The 22,374-nt window shown below is 34.9% G+C and overlaps 1 protein-coding gene across 2 annotated transcripts in view; it reads left to right on the plus strand.

Annotated features, from left to right (window-relative positions):
- The window catches only part of LRRC7 (leucine rich repeat containing 7), a 508,378-nt gene that overhangs the window by 132,865 nt on the left and 353,139 nt on the right, over positions 1 to 22,374 (plus strand). The window lies entirely within an intron of this gene.

The following is a 22,374-nucleotide window of genomic DNA, read 5'->3' on the forward strand; positions in this document are numbered from 1 at the left end:
GCCAATGCCCACTAAGATCAGCAAGGCCAATACAGTGTTGATAAAACAGCCCTGTCTGCACAAAAACAACCGCTTGCCTAGGAATAAAACTGCTGTGAACTGTAATAAACCCCCAATCAAATCTTGCATGGCCTACTTGCTAAAACTGAAAGCCCATAGCTCCATGTCCTGGCCCCATCAAAAACTTCTCCAGGTGCTATTTACCTCACCAAAATTCACTTTTTGCCTATTGTTTTTATTACTTGATAACACTGACGCTTCAGGATGTAGCTCAAGTGCCTGGCTACCATGATCTTCCTAAGAATTAGCTCATGTGGCTTCATTCCACGGGGCCTAGTGCTGTACAGCTAGAAACTTGCAGGGTAAAACCAGATGTCCCAGGAAGGATCCAGAGGAGGGAGGGGAGGGGTTCTGAGTGCAGCATCTACTCTCAGTTCTTCTTCAGAACTCACCAATCGCATAACTCCTTCGGCATCCCTGGAAAAGAGAAAATGGGGCAAGAGCCCAGGAAGGGTAGGGAAAATGCCTCCTCGTGGAATCCTGAGAAGCAGGCAACATGTCTGACCCCACCCAGCACTCCTGTGGCACTCACAACCAGGAACCAGCTCTGGCAGAAGTCCTTACAGCTTTTGTCTGCCATGATGTGACTGCACATCGATGTCTAGAACTCCTGTTGCAGAATGAAAGACCAACCAAGAGAGCTTCCTTACCCCTAGGTGGAAAGGGTACTCATACCATGGAAATAGCTACTCCAGTGAAATTCCTTCACAAAGTCTCCTTCTCTTTCAATAATCTGATCCCTTTTAAATCATTGATCTGGCTGGGGTGGGGGTCCAAAACAGCAGAACCTGAACTTAGCTAGCATAGACCAGCTAGGAGTAGTTCAGAGCACAGATCCTGGAGCCAAGCCACCGGCATCTGAGTGACAACTTTACTACCTACCAGCTGTGTGATGTAGGCAAGTTACTTAATCTCTCTGTGCCTCAGCTTATTCATTGAAAACAATAGGGAATATTAAATTAGCTAATATATGTAAAGCTTTTAGAACAATTTCTGGCTCTATATAATTATTTGCTATTATTATTACTCCGTAAATTCCACATACATCAGTCTGGCTTTGGAATATCACCTCTATAGTATCTTGCTGCCTCTACTGAAGTCTATGTTTGAACACCCATTATAATTGTGAGTCCATCAAGTTCTTCTGCTGGCCTAGTAAAAAAACCAAATTAACCTGGCACCTTTATGTCCAGCCTTACTGTACTGGATGGGAAGCCAGAATAACCATGAGGCCACGAGCTATTTCCACCTCTGGTAAGGCTGGTTCCATTACTTCATAGAATAGCAATGCTAGCTCCTGAAAAACATTATCTAGGAGCTGGGAGACACATTCAACTTCCTCATTCAAGCCAAGGGGGAAGAGAGGAGCAAAAGAGGAAAAAAAGGGACAGGAACCTAGAAAATTCTAGGGAACTCAGCAATAGAAGTTCATGGCTGTTCTCTCTCAAAGAGAAAAAAATAAGAATAATAATAATAATGTGGGCTTCTCTGGTGGCGCCGTGGTTGAGAATCTGCCTGCCAATGCAGGGAACACGGGTTCGAGCCCTGGTCTGGGAAGATCCCACATGCCGCAGAGCAACTGGGCCTGTGAGCCACAACTACTGAGCCTGCGTGTCTGGAGCCTGTGCTCCGCAACAAGAGAGGCCGCGACAGTGAGAGGCCCGCGTACCGCGATGAAGAGTGGCCCCCGCTTGCCACAACTAGAGAAAGCCCTCGCACAGAAACGAAGCCCCAACACAGCCAAAAATAATAAATAAATAAATTAAAATTAAAAAAACAATAATTAATGTGATTCAGTTCCAAAGATTCAAAATCACTACCTCTGCATTTCAAGTTTTATTTCTCAGCAAAAAGAGAATTTGATCAGCCCAGTTTGAGTCACTTCTCTATGCCCAAGTCCAGGGTAATATTGTGTTTTGTATTAAGGCCATTCCCAGAAAGAAGGAATCCTTGTTGGCCTGACAACTTCCCTGGAGATGTCCACCTTAGTTTGGAGCCCATGACCCTTCTGTGCCCCACTGTGAGTACCTTTCTCTTGTTAACCTCTGGCAATCTTGACTTTGACCTGCTGCAGCTCTAGCTGCAAAACCACGGTGATTTGTTTTAAGCTCAAGTTATTTATTTAGTTGTACTAGATAAAACTATACTTGTGGCTTTAAAATGATGGATGATACAGACCAAGCCTCAAGAAACTTTCTCTCTAAATTGTCAAATCATATGTTGCATATAAAGAAACTAAGTATATTAAAAGAACAACAACATATTAGTTAGAAAATCAATGCATTTCAAAGGTTTCAGGCTTATTTGAATAAAGTTAGCATAAAATATCCCCCAAAACAGTAACACTATTAGTAGAATGTCATGTTTGGAATTTTGCTTCACTAGAGTCAGCCCTGTGGAGACAGGGGCTGGACCTCTGTTCTACCTGCATTACCTATGCTGAGCCCAGTGCCAGGCACATGGAGATGCTTGGTAAATACTTGCTCAATGAATGAAATAATTAATGAATAGCAGAATACATCTTCATTAAAAAATACATACACTTCAATTTTTGTTGTTTAATTGCTAATATTAAATGAAACAAAAAGTCATTACATTGATAATGTAGTACAGGTAGTGGTATATTTATGAATTCACATTCCTTGGAATTTACAGCTGGACCCAATATCAACTGTCGGGGAGGGAGATATTTCCCCCTTGACCCCTTTTGAGTTCTTTTAGCTACACTAATAATAACATCGACACAAGACAGATTAACAGGAGAAAAAGAAACAAATTTTAATTCATATGCATGGAAGTCTCATAGAAATAGGATCTAAGAAGTGGCCAAAGCAGGCAGCTTTTATACTTTTTAAATAAAGAAACAATATATTTGTGAGGAATTGACAGGACAAAGAAACTTGGGCTTTGGGGACTCAATTTGTGAAGAATCTAAAGAGAGTTTGGGCTTGGATAGTAAATTAAAGTAACAAGGTTTGTTTATATAGGCTTCTCTGCCCTGAATTCCTTATCTCTGGCGATAAGTGGGTCCTTCTACCACTAGAGGCGGACTTTTCACATGGGAAGTTTCTTTTACTGCTTTCAGGGAGACAGAGGAGGCTCAAAGTGTCCCTCTTGTATTGGCCATTTCTTAAGTAACTTTAATTCAAAATAATCAATATGTCATTGAGGCATATTTTGGGGTGGCCTGCCCTGGGCCCCAACACAACTAAAACTCTGATCCATGTGAGACTGTTCTATATACAGAATAAGTAAGTGTTCCTATGAAATAAAAGTCCTGAAAGCAGTGAATGTATTCTAGCCCCCTTGGAAGATTCTCTGGTTTTATTAGTTTAAAGAAAACTTAACTATTTAATTGGAGCATGCTATTTTAGAAAGAGTTGGCTTAATTTATTTTCAAACTACTGCACAAAGGATATTTGTACTCAAAGATTTTTAAATGGCATCTCCAGTGTTGTATAGGCCAAAGAAAAGATTACATTTTCCATGTTTTAATTGTTTGAATTGATGGTGTGTCCATATGGTATAAAGGCAAGAAAGTCTTTGCATCAATACTTTCTACATTCTGTTTTTAATTAATTTACATTTTTTATAAAAAAAATTTGAAAACCAGGCATTGTTTTGTTTTATTTTGTGTGAATTTGAATCTCCTGTCATCAAGACCAAAGCTAAATACTTTCTCTTTAATTTTAAGAGCAAACTATATATGACTTTTTGTGCCATTTGGTTGTATGCGTGAAGTGTGAATAATGCTACCTCTCTGCTCACAGGTCTTCACGCACCATGTTTAATCAAGAACGTATTTTCACTTGTAACGTTTGACATGTCACATGCCTATCAGTTTACTGTCAGGCAAGATAGAGCACATCATAAAGTTCATCAGTTCTTATTGCTGTCTTTTAAAGTCAAGCGCTACAGATGACAGTAAACATGACAGCTTTTGTGATCAGCATTTTGCTGGCATCCTGCTATTAATAATACTTTGGCTAGACAGTATCACCAGGAATAATCCATGGTGGTACAATCGTTCCTGCATCATCAACTGCAAAATGATTTCTAAGCTTTTTCTGAGGCTTTTTTGTTTTTCAGATTTTTTCCCCCTTTAGGCCAAACGCTTAACTAAACTTGTTATAAAATTAACTGGGAAGGGGAAAAAAGGGAAAAGAGACTATTAAAGGCTCAGTCTTTAATTCTGGACTCAGAGGCTATATTTGCCAACTTTTAAGAGCCGCAATGAATACTGAAGGTACAGTCAAGGCTGAGTGTGATTGAGAGGTGAACTTAAAAAATATAAAGGATGCAAAAATGAGTTTTGATTGAATAGATAATTATAGCACTTAGAAAGCATATTAATGAGATGAATATTTCTGATGGTGTATGAAATGTAGACAGTATTCTAGGCATACTATAATATGTACTTAATAGCCATAATGACTTTTTGTGTTTAAAAAAAATCAGAAATGATTTTTTGATGACAGTCAGAAAAGGGTGAGCAGTTTTACGACTAGCCATTATCCGGACAAGTTTTCCTCTCCTAGGATCAACTGCAATGTTTATTACATAAACATAACTTATATTTCTGGTGTCATGTATTTTCCACACCATCATTAAGAAAGTTCATGAGGCGGCCTGTTCATGAGCTCACTGATACATCTGCATAGACTCCAGCCTTCAATTCCTTAATGCTTTTCAATGCTTTTTCAATTACTTAATGTGATAACCTAAAAGAGTCTGAAAACACCAAAAGTTTTAGATGAATCTTACCTCCAATTTACAAACCACATTTCACTTTTACCTTGTCCTGATTTACTTTATCTTGAAAAATCTCATGGAAATGAGTCTCTCTGTCATTATTTATGAAGATTATAAGTGGTTAAAAAATAGAGTATTTACTTTCTCTAATAGTTTAATGCTTTAAGACAAAAACAAATCTTACTTCACTTTGTTTCATAAAGTTGGTGCTCAACTTTTCTCTTTCAATGTCAATTCTAAATGTTTTCAATAAATTTTTAGGTAGGACTAAGCGAATTTAGAAGGAGGTTATATTTTAATCTTAAATTGCACTGACTCTAGTTTATCCAAGGGTGGCATAACTTTAAAATCCTTTAAGATATACCACTAGTTACATATCTACATATCTATTCCAAGGATAAATTTAAATCTCTGATCTATAGGAATCCAACAGATTATATAAATTGTTGCTTCAAATTCCCAAAATTGCAGTTATGTTTGTGTGTGTATGTACACATCTATATCATGTATATAAAGTGTGAGTTAATGAATATTAGCTTAATTTTGAGGCTTGCCCTTTAACACAAAAATACTTCATAGTAAAGGCTATTAACATAAAAAGATATATAGATAGATGGACAGATATTTCATGCATTTGACTTAATCACTATTCTTTACGTTATTGAAAGGTCTCCTGTTTCTTTTCTAAACTTGAAAAAGTAAAGGATTTGGTCAATGTTATTATTTACAGGTATTTTAGGTTGTATGTTATGTGAATCAACAAATTAAACACCTCTAAGAATTCTGCATCAGAATTAATGTGCTTCCTTGAAACAGATTAAGAACATGTGTAGCCTCTACTTTTGCACTGTTGCCTCTCTTCCAGGGAAGCAAACAGATACATTCCATGCTAAGTCACAGTAAATGTTAGTCTTATAATAAGATCTTTTCTTTTCTTTTCCTTTTTATGGTTCTAATTTTTTTTTTTTTTTACTTAAAACTAGTTTGTATCTATCTTTTATTATAAGCCTCCCCAGATTCTTTTATGAAGGAGATAAAGAAAAGGAAATAAAAGGATAATAAATAAAATGCTTTTTTTGTGTGTGCATTTTATTCATTAGCTCAGTGAGCACTTACCAAGAACTTGCTATGTGCACATTTTTTTTTTTTATTGGTCACTTGGGTTAGAATAAATCTCTTCTCTTCTTCAGGAATAATCCATCCAGTTGAGGAAGCAAAAAAATTTCAAAAGAAAAATCAACCAGAGAATAATTTTTTTCAATATACAAGTATCTATAATAGCTAAGACTTTATTTATACGTGATGATTTAGAAAGCTTTTATAAATGAACATGCGTTAACATTTTAAATGCAAAAAAGAACATTTAAATGCAATAAAGTACATTTTATGAAGCATTTGAAAGCCATTTTACAAATTGTAGAATTACAAAATTGTAGAATTACCATAATTTTGGTTTGGGTCAACTTTAATTTCTCTGAGTCTTCATTTCCTCATTTATAAAATGGGAAATACTTTACTACTTCATAGTGACTTTTGTTGCTGTGAGTTTTTAATGTTATAGGATGACTTTTGTGCACAGTAAAGATTACTTATTTAATAAATAAATTATTATTTGCAATTTTTAATTTGCATTTTATAAAAGTTAAAGTTTTTAACTTAAACCTAGTTTTTCAGTATTTTTTTGAGACTGAACATGCAAATCTTATTCTATTTATAAATCAGGTAAGTTTTAACAATCACTTTAAAACTTTTACTTAAAATTGTTAAATTTTTTTTTTCTTCATAAATCTAATAAATTTTCTCTTCTTTATTATTTCAAACCCTGATGTAACAAGTAAAACCTTCCCAAAGACTTAAACCACTCTTACAAATCTAATCAATTAATGTATATACATAGTAAATTTCAAGTTTTTGTAAGCATTACAATGCTATTATAAACCAACTAAATAAAATTCTCCTGCATATTTGAACTAAATGTCACAACTCAGTAAATAATTTATTTCTCATTTCGTTTGGAATCATGTGCCCGTACGCCCTAACATGTCAAAGTTTTTTAAATATTATAAACAACATTTATAAATTTTTCTTGCATTAAACTTTTAAAGTTATGAATGGAAAGTGGTTTTCTTCAAGATCTCAATTTTTGATTTGTAAACTTTCCCAGAATTAGAAAGACACTTTTACCTGCTTATTCATACACAGCTTTTACCATTCTAATAATAAACAACCTTAAACCTTAGTGTTTACAAGAACAAAGGTTTATTTTTCATTACCATTACATGTTGGCTGCATATTGACTGGGTCTCTGCTCCATCATCTCTTTGTTCCAAAATCTAGAAAGAAAATAGAGCCCATAGCTAAGATTTGCCACAAACGACAGAGAACGCAGGCTGGCTTAAAGCTTCCCCTTGGCTGGTATTCCATTAGCCTAAGCAAGTCACATGGCCTAGGCTAATATCATTGGGGCAGGGAGTACTATCCTCCCGTGGAAGAAGCACCCATAAAGAGGAGCAGTAGTATAGGGAAATGCTTCAAATAGTTTTGACCAATCAATACATTCTACCATATCTTTCCTCCAAAAAAAAGGAAAAAAAAAAAAAAAGGTCATATTACTACCTAAGTGTTTCTTATGTGAATTTTCACCCTGGTACTCAGGCTGTAACTCTCTTATTTTCAGTAATTTTGTTACTGCATGACTGAATGCTAAATTATTTCATGCTTTTGTCCGGTCCTACAGTCATGCTAATGACCTGGTCCTAAGGCTTAAATGAGATAATGTAAATGAAGGCATTTACACATCCTTAGCAAATATAAGTAGAAACACATTGTTTTCTTGCTCTCTTGTTTCCTACTTCATTTTTCCTGGTTCCACTTTGCTTGTGTGGTAGAGTGTTTTTAGGCCCAAAGCCTAAAGCAAAATCACTTATCACGCATGGATAAAAGGAATTTTGCTGTCCTGTTATCAGTTTTTCTGAGTTCCAGTCATTTTGTCCTCAGAAACAGAGTCTTACGTGCACCATCATTAACACCCACCCCTCTGACTGCTCTAGAAGTTACATTTACACTCATTTAGCCTTTTCATTGGACTTTTTAGAAGCCGGATCACACTGTTTTCTCATATTACACTAATTTTTGACAAAAAGCAACCTGCAAGTCATTTTCTCATATAGTTTTAAACAACATTTCATTCATCCCATAGTGTATTTGTGCACTAATTTTTTTTAAGATGCAAGACTGGTCTAACTAGCCAGATTATAGAAGGAACTGAAAGTCAGGCAGAGGAATTTAGATTTAATGATGCAAGAAATAGGAAATAATTGAGTTTTCTGAGACAGGAAATAGGAAAACAGCATGGTAGCATTATCACAGTGCAGTAAAGAGTATGGGATTTTATGTCAGAACTTTCTGGATTGGAAATCTGTCACCACTAATATGGCCTTAGTATTTCCATCCAGTAATGAAGATTACACTACCTAGCTTATAGGGCTGTCATTCAATACTTGATTCAACAAATACTGGGTTCCTACTTTGTACTAGGTGTTGTTGAACAAAATGAACTCAGTTCTTGACCTCATTATGTTCACAGTCTAGGAACAAATATAGAAAATATACAAGAAAAGAAGCAAATTAATAGTGAACGATTCTGATAAGGGCTCAGAAGGAAAGGAACGAGTGATAGAAAACTGGGGTATGTGTCTTTAAATTAAGTGATCAGGGAAAACCTCTCTAAAATGGTGACATTTATGAGGAATAAATGAAAAGAAGGTTCTGCTGTTGGGGGCCCTCCCATGACCTCCTGACTATTAACACTCTACTATGTGCTCATGGCATCTAAGTGCAAGCACTGTCAAATTTTATTGAGACCCTTCTTTTCAGCGTGTGTCCACTGCAGCCTGGAAGTACAGAGGCTCCAGGTGCAGCCTTCAGTCATTCACAGATGAGAGTTGGAGAATAAATAGCCCACGTTCCTCACCTTCTGATGGCTCACCCTGAGGTATATTCCTCATGGATGAGCCTTAGTTACCCAGAGTAGCAATCGCTTCATTACACACCCATTACTGGCTTCCTTCCCTTCCCTGTTTCACTCCTTTTCTACCGGTGCTTTCTAAGATTGCTTCCCAAATAAAGTATTTATTCTCAAATCGTTGTCTTAGGCAGAGTCTGCTGCCAGGGGAAACCAGTCTGAAAGAAATATCATCTCTAATCACCTAGGATAATACCTAGAATAACATATGCACCCAGTAAATGTTAGTTCTCCTTTTCCTCACCCTTGTCCCCCTGGGTCAAACACATAGAGGAAATGTTTTAGGAAGTTATCTCTAGACTATATTATAGTATTGGAGGTAGCTAAAGTTAGAGTCTGAGAGACCAGTGAGGAAGCAGTCTGTTCCTTTAGGGTTCCTGCTCCATATATCTCTCAGCTTCTTCCTAGGACCAGTGGGCTAATCTGGACCTGTTCATCTCATAACCTTTACCCATGACAGAGGTGGAACAGTATGAACAGAAACACACAAGGCCTTTTAAGGCCTAGACTCAGAACTGGTCCACTGTTACTTCCACCTATTCTGTTGGCCAAAGCAAGTCATAGAGCCAAACCCAACACCAGTGGTAGACTCTCCCCTTGGAAATATGGGGAGTGGGAAGGGAATACTTCTGAACCATGATCCAATTTACTACAAAAGATCTCCTTTGTTATTCCAGTTCAGAGTACTCATTTTATTCCCTTCCATGCAATTCTGGTTTTGGTGTTCAATTGTCTAATGTCTGTCTCCCCCATGAAACTTTGTATTAAACAAGAAAGAAAAAATTGAGTATACTGTGGTAACAAATTAAACCCCAAATATCAGCAGTTTAACACAATAAAAGTTTATTTCTCCCTCATGTCACAGTTAAATGCAAATTGAGAAGCACTGCTCCCTTGTAGCTATGTCAACTGAGCCCACCCAGGGGAAGAGAGGACCAAAAGGTCAAATGAGATGATTCTTTCCAGGGCCAGGCCAAGAAATGGCTTCTATTACTTTTACCCACCATTGGCCAAAACTCAATCATGTGGCCCCAATCCAGCTGTAGTGGGAGGTAAGGGACAGAGAAATCCAGCCTTCTTGCCATTCAGGAAAATAAAATGGTGTGATGAATGTACAGCTTTGTTTCTACTAAGATTGTGAGGCCTCTGATGGCAAGATGTGTCTCTGGTACCATAAAGCCTGGCAAGTAGAAGCTCATCACTTGTTAAGTGAATGAATTATCAACTACAGTAATGAACCAACTCTGAAGTCAAGTTTTTTCGTTTATGAGTAGAGAATAATAACACTTACCTAACAGATTCATTGTAAAGATTAAAGAAATAATCTCTATGACAGGGAGTTGTTTTATGGAAAGATGCACTTTCTATGGGTCTAACGTAGTTTATGACTTCACTTCTGTTTCAAAAATGCTTGAGGAATATTGTTATTGTGTATGGATTATTGTTTGTGATAAAATGAGGCAAAATTATTGATGTATGCAAATATGTATGTGGATAGATGAAGCAAGACTTTAAGTTTCATTTTTTTTTTTTTTTTTGGACGTACATTTTTTTTTTTTAATTAATTTATTTTATTTATTTATTTATTTATTTTTGGCTGTGCTGGGTCTTCGGTTTGTGCGAGGGCTTTCTCTAGTTGCGGCAAGTGGGGGCCACTCTTCATCGCGGTGCGGGGACCGCTCTTCATCGCGGTGCGCGGGCCTTTCACTATCGCGGCCCCTCCTGCTGCGGGGCACAGGCTCCAGACGCGCAGGCTCAGCAGCTGTGGCTCACGGGCCCAGCCGCTCCGCGGCATGTGGGATCTTCCCAGACCAGGGCTCGAACCCGTGTCTCCTGCTTTAGCAGGCAGATTCTCAACCACTGCGCCACCAGGGAAGCCCAAGTTTCATTTCTTAAGATGATAGTCAAGAGAATATGTTCTAAAGAAAGGTCAGGACAGGAGACTTAAAGCAGAAACAGGCAGGAAGGGTCGCGCCATCTAGCTCAGAGTCCTTTGTAGAGCTGCAGGGTTTCCTTGCCAGCACTCTCCAGGTCAAGCAGTTCTTTGTCTACTCCTCCCCATCCCTGTAGATGGGGAACGCCGCCGTAGAGTTGAAGGGATTTGGAGAGGGGAGTAAATGAACAAGGAAAAAGGAAAGCCTTATAGTGATTCATGAGACTCTGCCATTTTTTTCTGTTTTTACTGGCCTTAAGGTAAAACATACACATGGAAGAAACTAAAGGAATCTTGGTTTTGTTGACTGATGTTCAATTAAAATTTAATAAAATGTATAGAATGCTTGGGGCATCCTCGGCCCTGACTGATCACTGAGTCAGAAGCCTTCCATGAACCCCAAGATTGTGTGAGTGTCCCTTCTCCAGGCTTCCACAGTACAATGTGCACACTTCTGTCATATCACATCTCATTATATTTAAATCTGCTTTGGATCATTGCCTCTCACCGATAAGCTCATCTAGGGGGTTTATTCATAATTTATCCCAGAGCCCACACAGACCTTAGTCTTATATTAATAATTTTGTTTTGACCTCTAGTTTGTTTTTTCTTTTTTTTTTTTAAATGTAGACCATTTTTTTAAAAGTCTTTATTGAATTTGTTACAATATTGTTTCTGTTTTATCTTTTGGTTTTTGGCTGTGAGGCATGTGGGATCTTAGCTCCCTGACCAGGGATGATCGAACCCACATCCCCTGCATTGGAGAGGGAATCTTAACCACTGGACTGCCAGGGAAGTCCCTGCCCTCTGGTTTCTGAAAGGGCTTGATATCTGGACTTCAAAGTTCTGCCTTTAAATTCAAGTGACTTACAGTACTACTTACTGCCAAGACATCCTTCGCTTTACCCAAATCTCACAAATCTAATGTTGAGTGTGTAGTCTCATGCCCTGACTCTAATTCTCATAGGTTGAAACCTGCAAGATTTGACAACACATGAATTTTCTGCAGGTACTGGTGACCTTCAAAATACAGTAGATTCTCACTTGTTAAGGATGGCTGTGCTGAAATTCCTCCCCAAATAATTAACAGATTATGACGATTTAAAATGTCTTTCAAGCTGGTAATTCAACATATTCTCTACCATAATTCTTGCTTGGGTTACTATTATCAAATTTCTTTGATATGCAGTGCCTGTTCTTCATTAGCTCCAAGAACATTATTGCATTAAATAGTCAGTGACTATTAGTAATCACATCACAAAACACTAAGACAACATGAACCATGAGACAGAGTTAAAGTTCTTAGCCAATTCAATATCTATTTCAAAGCATCCTTAACATTTCAAACCCCCTGAATTTTTCATTCATGCAGTAGTGGTTGGAAACCTAAGTCTAAAACTTTAGTGTTATCAAGAGTGCCCACTGGCACTCTGAATTTGAAAGGTTAATTTTAATGAACATATAAACCCTTGCATTAGGCAATCTCATTTAAATATAATTGAAACGTGAAGCTGGGAGATGTAGTGTTTGGCATCCAAATCTGGCCTATTTACTGTTCAGTCATAGCCCAAGTGCCATACCAACACTTGTTAATTAAGTATTGCAGCGTCTATAATAAAGAGTAATAAACACTGGTTAGGAGTGTAACTGAACAAGGCCTTGTCCCTGGGAGACCATATTTTAAGTAAGAACTTATACCTTAAGGACTTTTCATGTGTACTTTCTACTTTTGAGTAGCAAGACAAATAGGCAGCTCAAACAGGGGTTAAATGCAGCTCGGGCCATCAAAAAATATAGAAAGTGCGGGAAGGAATGGGCTGTGTAATGAGGAGCACAAGCTAGTGAGAATTAGCACCCACCTATTGCACACAGTGAATGGGTTTGTTTTTTTGTCTCATCATTTAAATACAATTAAGGCACCGAATGAGGTTATATTTCAAAAATTTTGACTAAAAACTGGAAGCCAGAAATACACAGAAAGAGTTTAGCCCAAAGCAAGGAACCTTTCAAAAAGCTTTCAAACAATGCTTCCATATATAAACCCATTAAGACTTTTAAAATGAACTTTAACCTGGTGGCTCAGGCACTTAGCCAGGCATACCCTGGACCAACCAGGACAGTGACAGCACTGGAAAAAAAAAGAAAACTAGAAAATTTATTATTTTTTTTTAAGATATTATTTTAAGTTATTTAGTAAAAAGAAACCATCAAGACTGGTATGCTGGTCTCTATTATAACCAAAAGGTTCTTTTTCTTCCCCTTCAACATTGGCCTTAAAACTGTGATGTTACCTGTAACTAAGAATATCAGGTCTCTTGCAAAATTAAAATACTGTGTTTAAGAGTATGTATCTTCCTCATATCCTAATAAACTTCTCTGAAGAGTGTATATTTACACCAGCTGTGGCAGGGCCCAGTTCCATTGATTTGCGGAGAACAAAAGCGTCTATCCTTAAAATACCGTAACTACATATTATACTACAATATTATAACCATAATAATAATATAATTGTTATTATAATAGTATATTGTACTACAGTACAGTATCATATAGTATAACAATATAGTAATAATAATAATAATTTATTGTTCTAATTCAGACATATATTTCTCTCATTATAGTGAGTAGTGAATCTGCCTGAAAAGTGGAGAGGCAGATTTTGTCTTCAACCAAGTAGCAACAAGATAACAGAAAACAAGAATATAATAATTTATTTTTAAGTATATATCACTTTCTTGGATACCGGAATAATATATTTTAGGCTTATAATTTTACTTGTTATAATAAAATAATAATAAATACCTTTATCCTAAGGAGAGTGCTTAACTATTAAGAATTTATATAATTTAAAAAAATCTTTATGAGACCCTTAAGGTTAATTATGATTGCCATTTTACAGGTAGAGAAGTTAAAATAGATGATTTCAGTTTTCTAATCTGTAGGCCTAGACTATTATAAATAGTATTTAATCAGACTATATATTTTTGTTTCTATAAAATTCAGGATAATATATTGCAGACTGTAAGCATTTCATAATGTAACACTGTAATGGTGGTGTGTAAATCACTTTTAACTTTCATATAAAAGTTAAAATTATTAACAATAATTATAACTATAAAAATTTGTTAATTTCTATTTCATTTTAATAATGCATTTGTAATCAGAAAATTACTTCAGCCTAAATACATGGTTTGCTAAATTTTATTTACGACTTTATTTTGTATTTTATACAAATAAAGAATTACATTAATTAAATAAACATAATCTCCAGCATTTTGACTGCTATTTGTATATTTTCACTACAGTCACTCTTTTCCAGAATATCCTGTAGAGTCCTAATTTCAAGAAGAGATTTTTTTAGTATCTAAATCTTACTGTGTACAATTGACTTTATTAAGCCTATCTTGAATATTTTCTTGGTTCTTTCACTCTCCTTTTTAAATTTTTGATTAGAAAATTGCACTAAATAATAACAAGAAATCTTCCCTTTATGACTTTTGAAACACATCAGGCTCTGCCTGACTCTGTGCATGGACTAGATACTTCTCTGTTCTACAAATAAATGGAGGTTCCGTACAGTCCTGACTCACACATTTAATAATTATACAGAGATTCTTGGGCTTTATAAACATAAAGGTTTTACATTAAGTATTCAATTTCAAGCTATCATTGTTTTCTTAATTTCCCATATCATCCATGGGTTGTAAATGTATCAAAGTGAAAACTATAAAACTAAATAAACGTATACCTGCATTAATCTTGTGGAAGTCAAAAAAAATAAATCTCGTGGAGGTCACTTTTCTAAAATACTTGATTATTACAAATGCATATGAGTATTTTAGGCTCAATTGTTGTAATTATAATATATAGAACACATTAAGCTATGAATATATACACATATAATAAGCACTTTGCTTTAATGATTACTGGGAATTACCAAATCAGGGTTTAAACTTTAACAATAATATCATAAAACTTTATTCATTCAGAATAACTAGAGTAAAAGGCAACTCTGACCTGTAAGAATCTAAATTATGAAATATTTTATAAGAAATTTTGTTTTTATAATTTTTAAAAACAAAGGAGATACATTGCACACTTATTTAGTTATTAGGTATAAAACAGGCAAGGAGGAAAATCACTATTGAAAGAATTTTCCTTGCAGCTATTGAAGTGTTACTTTAAGAAGGAATATTAGACAACAGTATCATCCTTTTGTTCCACACTGAATTTATATATTCACAGCTCAAATACCTAAAGTGATAGTGTTTGTGGAAATATGCTAATAGGATGTGTAACCTGACGATTAGAAAAGCATCTGATTAAGCTCTTCACAACCCATTCTTGCTTTTTATGTTTATTTAGATGCATTTGTCAATTTATAAGAACAGTTAATTAAAATTTTTTACATTTTCTTTTTTTTTTTTAAAGGAGCCCGCTACATGAAAAAAATGCAAGTCAAAGTGGTCACAACCTAGAAGTCCGCAGAGACAGAATAACTAGCAAGTAGATACTATGTTATTTTACTATGCTTAAGTATATAGAATTAAGTAGTATTCTGGGAATTTTCCTCTATAATGACCAAATAGTCTTATAATTTTAAATTTATACTTAGTATTATTTATGTTAAGTATATTACATCACAAAAATAGCTAGGAAGAAAAATGATAACTATAGATTTCAGGAAATTAATTTTCTGTCAATAATAATGAAATTATTTTGGACAGAAAGATGAATTTAAATGTTGTATTCTCTCCCAGGTCTTATTTTCAGAACCCTAATTCAACAATCTAAGAATAAGATCTCCCTTTGCCTTGTGACATTTAACTGCTATATAAATGTATTAATTCCTCTCCTAAACCATTAACAGAAATTATATTATAATCATGCTTTTAAGAACTAGAGCAAAATTACATTCACTTCTGAAGGTTACATTTCAAAATTTCAAGGTTATATCAAACAAAATCCAGGCACAAAGCAGGAGCTTTCCATTTATTAGTACTCACTGACATTTGCAAGAAATGAAATAGGAGGTTCAATGGTAAAAACATGCAATGTTTGGATGAATAAATACAAAAAGAACTTAAAGAATGTGGAAAGGGTAAATAAGATTATTTCAATGGCAAGAAGAATCTTTGAAAATCTCACTGTTCCATATTAAAGTGGATGGAGTTGATTCTTTCTCCTCAAATGTATCTTGAAGGTTGTAATAGAATCAGAAAATGTTAAAGCTAAAAGGATTTTAGAAAGTATTTACATCAACTCTTTCATTGGTATGGATTAAGGAACTAAGTTTGCAAGTAGAAACTGATTTTACATGTTAAAATTATACATATATACACATAAATACCTTTATATGCACATATATACATAATATACATATATTTTAAGATAAAATTAACACAGTTATTAATTCAACAGGTATTTTCAATGATAATGGTGATTAAAATATATTTGCAAAGATAAATATATAAGAAATAATGGCAGTATCCACAATCAAAATATTTTAGAAATTGTCCATAAATATTTTTATATTTAAAATCCTATAGTAGAAATTTCTATAATTATAAAAAAATGTTTAAAATTGTGTTTTAACATTACACATTCCTAAATAATTATATAAACCAACAGAAGTTTCTTCCCTTTCAATCTTCTTTTAAGGCTTTATAAATGACAAGTCATGGATGATAAACACCTTACCTCTAAACTCTATCAAATATTTATACAATTTGAGCCACTCATTTTGAAAAGAAAAATGCTAAGCAACAACTCAATAGAGATGAAAAACCTCATTATAATGTAAATTCTTAGTCCTTAATGTATTTGGTTTATAAATTTGGACTTTTTATCTTGGATTGTCATACAGTGATACAAGCTTACACTATAAGGCATTGGAAAGGAAAGCACCTTCAAAATTCAATGACTTTTTAAAAATTGAAGTATAGTTGATTTACAGTGTTCTGTTAGATTCAGGTGTACAGTAAAGTTATATATTTTTTTTCAGATTCTTTTTTAAATAGTTCTGTTAGGCTATCTTGGTACTAAAGGAGAGAACGTTATGAAAATATGTTTAGAAATACATTTGTGATAGTCAGCATCAAATTTAGCTCGGAAAGAAATGAAGAGGACCGTAACTTTGAAGGTATTGAAGAACTTACAAAGGAAAAAAACATCTGGTAGACAGCTGGGAGAGAGTCTGGACACAAAGAAATTGATGCTTGCGGTAACCCAGGTGGGAAATTTTAGGAGCCAAACTAAATGGTGGCAGTAGAGATAGAAGGATTTCGATTTGAAAGAAGTGTATTCTTCACTGGTTTCTACAGGAACCTGGTTTGGTTGAATAGTTATTCCATTATTTGAGATCTGGAACATTAAAAGAAGAACAGTTTACTTTTAGTAAAGGATGTTGAAATGGTAACTTTAGTTTTAATGTGAAATTCATGTGCCTCTAGCATAGTAAAATGGGGATATCACAGGGTTGGTGGAAATGCAGAACTGGAGCTCTAGAACTAGATTACATTGGCTTTTATCTGAGTAGGGATAATGCTTGAAGCCACCAGAATTTAACCAAGCAGAAAACATACAGAGTGAAAAGGGAACATTACCCTAGTGCAGTTCCTGGGATCATCAATATTTAGTCATCAAAATTCTGTTTAGAGGAAGTGGAATTGGCAACAAAAACAGGGCAATAGTCACAAGTAAGAGGAAAACTGGCTTTCAGTGTTTTTGTTTTGTTTTAAACGAACCAAAGAAGCAGAGAGGTCCAAAAAGGTTAACTGTGTTAAATGCTGCTGAAAAGCCTAGAAGGAGCATGACTGAGGGAGAAAAAGCTTTTGGATATCACAATTAGTCAGTCATTGGGAGCCCTAGTGGAGATAATACAACTTTGGAAGCCAGATGGATTTATGAATCCTTTTCAATACAGTGCCTTTATTCTCTACCTTATCTCCTTCCTATGTCAATCCCAATAATAGAATTATGTTTTTCAGATCTATCTTTGGGTAGCTTTATTTTCTTAATTCAGATTTACTTAATCTCAGAGTATAATTCAGTTAAAAACACCCTAAAACTTCCCATAATTTGAAGAACTAATTCAATTTAATATACTTTGGTTAAGGAAATCTTTATTGCTGGGTAATTCTATCAAATATAAATGGCCTATTATTATTTCATTTAGTAACCTCATAAATGATTTTCCACAGTAGGCTGACAAATACTCTATTTGCTGGGTTGGGAAAAACCCAGTCCTCCTGTGTCTCTCCTCTCACACTACTGTCACACTCACAACACTTCTGACACCAATGTATGGAGATTTTTTCCCACAACAAGCAATTTTCTATGATACCAGCTGGGTGTCATAATTTAAGTCAATTATGACACTCTTTACCTGAAGATATTGTCAGATCCCACAGGTTAAGGGCTCAGTCCCAAAGACTGCCCCCCAACACACACACTTTAGATGACAATTGCAAGCAGTAGGTCCCCAGGTTATCCACAGCTTCTGTCTGACTAGGCTACAAATCGTAGTGTCCCAAGACTTTTGGCTTCCCTTTGGATTCTATTATTTGATAGAATCGCTTACAGAACTCAGGGAAACACTTAACATTTACCAGTTTATTAAAGGGTATGATGAAGGATACAGATGAACAACCAGGTGAAAAGATACATAGAGCAAGGTCTGGGAAGGTCCCGAGAGCAGGAGCTTCTGTCCCCGTGGAGTTGGAGTGTGTCACCCTCCCAGTATGTGGATGTATTCACCATCTGGAAGCACTCCAAACCCCACACTATTGGGATTTTATGGAAGCTTCCTCACGTAGGCATGATCAATTATTGACTCCATTTTCAGCCCCTCTCCCCTTTCTGGAGAATGGGAGATGAGCCTGAAAATTCCAAGCTTCTAATCATGGTCTTTCCAGGGACCAGCCCCAACCCAGGAGCCATCCAGGAGCCCACTCAAAGTTGCCTCATTAGAATAAAAGACACTCCTATCGCCCAGGAAACTCCAAGGGACTTAGGATCAGGGTGTCAAGAACCAGGGTCAAAGACCAAATATTAGAACAAGAGATGTACCTAGTGCTCTTATCATTTAGAAACTTATAAAGGGTTTCAGGAGCCCTGTGTCAAGGACTGGGGGCAGAGACCTATATATATATATATAATATATATTATTATATAATAATAATATATATTATTATATAATATATATTATTATATAATAATGTATATTATTATATAATAATAATATTTATTATATAATAATATATATTATTATATAATAATAATATATTATTATTATATAATAATAATATATACTATTATTTCACAGCCTCATAAGTAATAATTTCAATTAGTACCTGGCACATAGTACTTAATTATAATTACTTATAAGTAGTTATTGAATGAAAATGAATCAGTGCTTTTCTCCCTTTGGATTATTCCCACATTCTTTTTTTTTTTTAATTTTTATTTATTTATTTATTTATTTTTGGCTGTGTTGGGTCTTCGTTTCTGTGCGAGGGCTTTCTCTAGTTGCGGCAAGCGGGGGCCACTCCTCATCGCAGTGCGCGGGCCTCTCATTATCGCGGCCTCTCGTTGCGGAGCACAGGCTCCAGATGCGCAGGCTCAGTAACTGTGGCTCACGGGCCCAGCTGCTCCGCGGCATGTGGCATCTTCCCAGACCAGGGCTCGAACCCGTGTCCCCTGCATTGGCAGAAAGATTCTCAACCACTGCGCCACCAGGGAAGCCCCCACATTCTTTTTAAAGTATTACTATCCTCTTCTTGCAGAAAATACACTCAGAATTATTTGACTGTCTTCAAATCCTTAAATAAACAAATAAAACTAAGGGAAATGAGATTATGTAACACTTCTGTGTGAGATTTTCTACCTGATTCTCCTCAATGCTATTTTAATATTTTTTGCTCTGTTACTATTGGCTTAATTTTTATAGTTGTCATTAGGGCATAATAGCCATCAAATCTTTCTAAACTTTTAATTGAGAAAACAGATTACTCTTAAATCTTTGTACTGTTTTATTTCTTTCTTTGTCCACAGTAAAAATAGCTTTATTGTTTTATGTCAGTTTATATAAATAATCCATGCTCATTGTAAAAATTTCAAACAATACATGAAAGTATGATGAAGAAAGTAAAAATTACTTGAAAAGCCACCCAAGTGATATCAGCACAATTAACATTTATATTCCTTATAGACTGACAACTTTACCATTATGATATGACTTTTTTGTCTTTAATGATGATTCTTGCTTTAAAAATCTACTCTTTTTGCTTTTAGTACAATACTGCTAGCTTTCTTTTAGTTAATATTTGCATGGTATTTCTTTTTGCATACTTCTGCTTCTAACCTTCTTGTGTTCTTATATCTATGATTTCTTGTAAGCATAATATGGTAGCCTTTAAAAAATCTAGTTTGATAATATTGATACTCTTTGGAGTATTTAGTCCTTTTACATTTATATAATTGCTGATATAGTTAGGTTATATCTACCATGTTACTATTTATTTTCTCTTTAACTCACTGATTAGGTTCCTTTTTTCTCCTTTATTGCATTCTTTTGGATTTTGTATTAAATAGATACTTATAGTGATATTATAGTGGTTACTCTAGAGATGTCAATGTTCATCCTTGACATATGACTGCTTAATACAAATAGTAACTTTCAACAGTTCTCTGATACTGATAGAATCTTAGAAGACTTTATTATTGTGATATGTTTTTCTACAGATACACTAACCCTCACTTAAGAGGTTTCTATTATTATTTTGTAGAATCAATATCTATCTATATTTACCTGCATGTTTACCCTTTCCACTGTCTTTCATTTCTTCTTGCATGTCTGTGTTTCCATTTGGGAATATTTCCCTTATATCTGAAGGACTCTATTTAGTATTTCTTTTAATGCCAATGTGCTAGAAATAAATAAATATGCTTCCACCTTTTGCCTATTGTGAATAATGCTGCTATGAACATGGGTGTACAAATATCTCTTCAAATCTCTGCTTTCAATTATTTTGGGTATATATCCAGAAATGAAATTCCTGGATCATATGATAATTTTCTTTGTAGTTTTCTGAGGAATTGCCATGCTGTTTTCTGTAGCGGTTGCAAAATTTTATATTCCCCCCAACAGTGCACAAGCCACAAGCAAACCAATTTTTCCGTATCCTAGCCAACACTCATTATTTTGTGGGTTGTTTTTAATAGCGGCCATCCTAATGGACATGAGACGATATCTCATTGTGGTTTTCGTTTGCATTTCCCTAGTAATCAGTGATGTTGAACACCTTTTCATTGCTCATTGCCCTTTGTTTATCTTCTTTGGAAAAATGTCTGTTCAAGTCTTTTGCCTATTTTTTAACTGTGTTGCTTTTGCATTTTTGTTTACATTCCTTTTAAGATCTTCTCTTTATTTTCAGTGCTTTGATTATGATAAGCTTAGGTGTGGTTTTCTTTCCAGTTATTTTACTTGGAGTTTGTAAATTTTCTTGAATTTCTAAGTTAAAGCTTTTTATCAATTTTGGAATGTTCTTAGCCATCATCTTTGTAAGTACCGTTTCAACCCCTTCTTTCTTCTTTCTGGGACTTCAACTACATATATGTTAGATCTTTCCACTGTGCCCCACATTTCTTTTATATTCTATTCTTTATTGCCTATCCTTTTTCTGTCTTACTTTAATTGGATAGTACCTACTCATCTGTCTTCCAGTTCACTAGTCCAATTTCTAATCTGATTTTAAATTCATTTATTGAGTTCTGAATTTTGGAGTCTATATTTTTCAGTTATAAAATATCTATTTGATCCTTTTATACATATTCTAATTATCTGGTGAAACTCCATTTATTTTCATCTGACTTATTGTTTCCATCTTTCTACTATTTTCTTGAACCTATTGATCACAGTTATTCTAAAGTCTTGTCTAATAACTGTAATATCTTGATCACCTATGCATCTATTTTTAGTGTCTGTTTATTCCCATATATTTTGGTCATTATGAACTCATCTATTTAAGTAATTTTTTTTATTGAATGCCAGACATTGAGTATACAAAATTTTAGAGTCTCTAGGGGATAATAGTTAGGCAAATAAAGTAGAAAAAGTGTTCCACCTAATTTTTTTTCAGGGACAGAGGTGAGTACAGGCTAGGTGTCTCAGTCTATCTCTGCTTGATCTCTGTTTTTAACATGCAGCCCTCTAAGATTTTCAACTGAAATCTTGGTGTGTTCATCGTGATACTTGACCCCTCATGAATCTTTGTCAGTAAGGCAGCACATTCTGCCCTGTGTTTCAGAGGTATTTAAATAAAACTCCAGTTTTCTCTGTCATGAAGCATCAAAGTACAGCAAATGACTCAAAAGAGAGATCAAATATAAATCTAAGGTTTCTCAATTCTTTAATTTTCACATTAGGCTCACAAGATCACCCAAAGCCACTCTTACTTATCTTTCCCTACTTGTGGCTTTCTGATCAAACTATAATAAAACCAGATTCTCAGACTCTGTTTTCTGTCATAGAATTAGCAAATGTCTACAGAAAAAGGAGCTTCTGACATTCAGCTCATCTCTTTTTGTTTCTCCCCACTCTGAA

This window comes from Balaenoptera acutorostrata, chromosome 1 (assembly GCF_949987535.1).
Source record: "Balaenoptera acutorostrata chromosome 1, mBalAcu1.1, whole genome shotgun sequence".
Taxonomy (NCBI): Eukaryota; Metazoa; Chordata; class Mammalia; order Artiodactyla; family Balaenopteridae; genus Balaenoptera; species Balaenoptera acutorostrata.